Raw genomic sequence first — 4,764 nt, 5'->3', positions numbered from 1 at the left:
CAAAAAATTAAAAATTAAATATAGCAACAATAAGTATTTAGTTCTAAGTAGAAACAAAAAAACAAAAAAACAAAAAAAGTGCCACCTACTGGGCCCCCATGGCCTGAATACGACTAGAAACCCTATTTAATAAACACATTATATAGTTATGTCATGTCATCCTGTTTACATAGTCTCATATTTTGAACTATGTCTTTCCATCTTTTTTAGTTAGCCATCATAATGTGAAATTGTGTCAAGCTATCCAGTTTAGTTAGCCATCATATATGTGATATTGTGTCATGCTATCCTGTTTGGTTAGACAACATAAATATGAATTATTTCATGCCCTCTTTTATTCCCCACTATCCATTGCACCTATCTATCATACAATGTCTACACTTTCACCAAGAAATATCTGTTACGTTCCTGATGTTTCCGAACACTTTCAATTACTTTTCTTGTTTATCAGCCATTTGAATTGGAGAGCGTGATGGCAGTATCTAAGGGAGTAACAACACAGTCTTCAGAAAAGATAGTGCTACCAGTTGATGCAGATAGAACCACAGTTGTACTTGCCCAAGGACTAGATCCACAACACATAACCCAGACTCTCGCAGATTGTACCCCTACCCAGTTGGACAGAGAACCAGCTACACCCCTTCTAACCCCAACCCCGGCAGCTAGTAACCCAGTTCCAGTTGACACAGCACCGTCTCCACCACAGAGCACCCAAACACGAGCAGTTTGTAAGGGAACTGTAGTGCCCAAAGCACAAGGACCACCACTCCGAATCCCAACTCAACGCTTAAAGGAGAAGAAGATTTGTTCTCAGGTCAGGTTCTATAGCTATGGTTCATACTCCTTTGCTCTTGCATTACTGTATTTACTGATACATATTATTATCAAATTTGAAGGATGGAATTGAAACTCCAATTGTGCAATAGGTATGTTTTAAACCTGTTTCTTTAGCTGGTTGGCTATTGTAACCTGCTCTATGTTGATTTCAGTTTCAATTGAATAAACAGTTATGTTCTCATGTCATGCACATTACAAGTGTTGTTATTTCTCTATAGTTACCCACACTTATATTCTGTCTATTCTGCTTTGTCTTGAACAAATATTATTTGAACTGTGTCTCTATCTTGATTTGGCAACAAAAACTAGAATGATATAGACCATAAAGTGACCATGGTACATAGATATATGTTTGTTTCATGTTGTTATCCTGTCCACTTTACTACTGAACTCATTTACCAAAATGAGTTTCATATATAACATGGTAAACATGTGATGTGTCTGCTTGTTTCTCTTTTAGAATGCGGACAGAATATTGGAGAACAGTACTGCGTTATCCAATGGTAAAGGAAGTAATGCAGATAAGGTTCAAGATAGTGAGACATCCCTGTTGGTCTCCAAGAAAGCTGATAAAAACTATCTTGACGACAGTGAGGGAACCCAAAAGTCATGTCTTGATATAGTGTTCAAGTTACTGGCAACTACTGCTGGCACAAGCTCTTCGAACTCGCTGCTTAAATCAGTTCGTCTTCTTGAGTCTCAACTTCAAGTTGAAAGACATCGATCAGATTAGTTCACTAGTAGAAAAGGGGGGCAACGGTCCAGGCCGGGGCAGCCCATTAGTCCCGGTTCAGACCAGAACCGGGACGAATGGGGGCATTGGTCCTAGTTCTTGAGCCCAGGGGGCCGGCCGGGCCACGTGGGCCATTGGTCCCGGTTCGTCTGGACCTTTTGGTCCCGGTTGGTGGGACGAACCGGGACCAATGGGCCTGGCTCCTGGCCCACCACCATTGGTCCCGGTTGGTGGCCTGAACCGGGACCGAAGGCTACCCTTTAGTCCCGGTTTATGCCACGAACCGGGACCAATAGTGTTGCCTATATATACCCTCGCCCGCGAGCAGAGCACTCCAGTGCTCTATTTTTCTGGGCCGGCGAGGGGAGGGGTTTGTGGTGCTCTAGCTCACCTCCTATGCACATGAGGTGTTCGATGAAATGCCCGAGCCACACTAGTTAAGCTTTCTCCTCTCGAAGCTCGACCTCAAAGCTCCATTTTCCTCAAGATTTGTCTAGATTTAGCGGTCCGTCACACCCCACCCCCGTCTTCACCGCCGTCGATCACCCGCGCCGATCTCATCACCGACACCATCGTGGTGAGCCTCTTGTTCTTATCTTCTTTCTGAAAGGAAAAATATTGTTACTTGTATGTTTAGATAGATACTTGTATCATTTTCTTACTTTTATTATTGCATCTTATATAGTGCGATGGTTTTGGCATCCGCCCCCGTCGGCCCTCGTCCTGTCTATGATTCGGATGTGGTATATACATTAATCTTTATAACTATTGGTTCATTTATTGTTTATGAAAATTATGCGGACCAACGTGACATAGATTTTATTTGTCTAGGATGTATGTGAACCGGAAATTCCAACCGACCCTATTGTCGAGAGGTTAAATTTAGTTGAAGAAGAAAACAATTTCTTGAAGGAAAAAATAAAAAAAATTGAGGAGGAGAAGATGATATTGGAGTTGCATGTTGCGGATGTCGTCGATGATCACAAGATCAAGATGGATGCAATGCGCTTGAAGATTAGAAAGATTAGAAAATATGCCATTCATACCGAGGCTTGGTATCATTATGCTGTTGGATCAATTGTTACCTTGGTTGCGATTATGATCGCCTTTGTTTTCGCATTAAAATGTTTTACATAGTTTCAATGTATGGTTTAATTAATTAGATGCTCTGGAGAGCTATATGTTGTTAGATGAGAACTATGTATGTACTTTGCTTTTAATGTGATGATGAACTTCTATTAATTTGGACACTTAATTATATATAATGCACGCAGATGAACCGGCAATGGATGTACGGTGACAAACACACCTCCGAGTACATTAAGGGCGTGCATGAGTTTCTCGACGCGGCTGAGGCAAACAAGCAGAATGGTTTTATGTGTTGTCCATGCCCTGATTGTGGGAATATGAAGTCTTACTCTGACCGGAAAATCCTTCACACCCACCTGCTTTACAAGGGTTTCATGCCACACTATAATGTTTGGACGAGGCATGGAGAAATAGGGGTTATGATGGAAGGCGACGAAGAAGATGAGTATGATGACAACTACGTGCCCCCTGAATACCGTGATGCTGCAACGGGGGGAGATGGTGAAGATCAAGAGGAACCAGACGATGTGCCCAATGATGCTGCAATGGGTGAAGGTTATCTATGTGAAGGACATGTCTACCAGACCGAGAAAAACAAAAAGATAAGGAAATGAATACATCATACGATGAGCCAAAGCGCCACATAGTTCTTTCAGGAAAAAGGGATATCCTGAGAGTGGAGGGCAAGACAGACATGTCTAAAGATTATGAAAGGTTTCATGAAATTCCTCCCTTCAATGTCAAGGCTGACCCAAGCATCCTGATAAACAATGAAGATTATCCATGGTTACGTCGCAATAAGCAAATGACACAAGCAAAGAAAAAGTGAAGACTTTCTCCACAACTATTATGATGATACCATGCCAAATTTGTAACAGACGAGTATGCTATGCCAACTTTTTAGAGTTCATTTGAAAACTATGAATTTAGGTCGAATTTTCTCTATAGGTGCATCTATGTTCAAATTTTAACTATTCAAATTTGAAAACTAATGGCACTAACAGAAAGTTTATATTTTTTCTAAAACTAATGGCACTAACAGAAAGTTTATAATTTTGCTGACCTAAAAGCAAAAAGAATTAAAAAATAAAGCAAGAAACAAAATAAAATAAAGAAAGCAACAAAGAAAACAAAAAAACTAAAAAAGTGTTTTCAAATTTGAAAACTAATGGCACTAATAGAAAGTTTATAATTTTTCTAAAACTAAAAGCTAAAAGAATTAAAAAATAAAGCAATAAACAAAAAATTAAATAATTAAATATAGCAATAATTAAATTTTAGTTCTAAGTAGAAACAAAAAAAACAAAAAAACAAAAAAAGTGCCGCCTACTGGGCCCCCATGGCCTGAATACGACTAGAAACCCTACCATGGGCCAGGATTCAGGCCCGCGGGAGGCCCAGTAGGCCCACAGGCACAGACTGCAGTGTTAGGCCCAAAAGCCTGCTTTAGAGAGGAGCTCGAGAGGGATGGCGCACCGCACCTTATAAACAGGTGCGCCTCCCTCTCAACTAGCGAGGTGGGACTAAATTTTTGGGTTCGGGGCAGCACAGGGCTTTGGTCCCGGTTGGTGGGACGAACATGGACCAAAGGGGGGCATTGGTCCCGGTTCGTGGCACCAACCGGGACCAATGGCACCCTTTAGTACCGGTTGGTGCCACCAACCGGGACCAAAGGCCGCCGCTTCCCGCCCTTTCGGCTTCTGAAAAGAGACCTTTGGTCCCGGTTGGTGGCACCAACCGGGACTAAAGGGGGCCATTGGTCCCGGTTGGTGCCACGAACCGGGACCAATGGCCTGGGTATATAAGTAGCACTTAGGAAAATTTGACGAACTCATCGCCAGTTGCCCCCCGGCCCGCTCGACGACGCCGAGCACATGGACGCCGCCAGGCTGCCCCGACGCCGTCCGCCGCCCCTGCCGTCGCCCCCGACCGCGCCATCGCCGTCGCCCGTGCCTCGCCGACGTCGTCCCCGAGCCCGCGCACCCCTGCCTTCGCCCCCGAGCGCGCGCGCCTCCGACGTCCCCGAGCAAGCCTTCCTCATCGCCGACGCCACCTCGCGGTGAGCGCCGCCCCGTTCCCCTGCTCCTCCCCCTGTACTGGCCGCC

This window comes from Triticum urartu, chromosome 7A (genome assembly GCF_056163025.1).
Source record: "Triticum urartu cultivar PI428250 chromosome 7A, HENAU_Tu73, whole genome shotgun sequence".
In the NCBI taxonomy this organism is placed as follows: Eukaryota; Viridiplantae; Streptophyta; class Magnoliopsida; order Poales; family Poaceae; genus Triticum; species Triticum urartu.
This window is presented reverse-complemented; position numbering follows the sequence as displayed.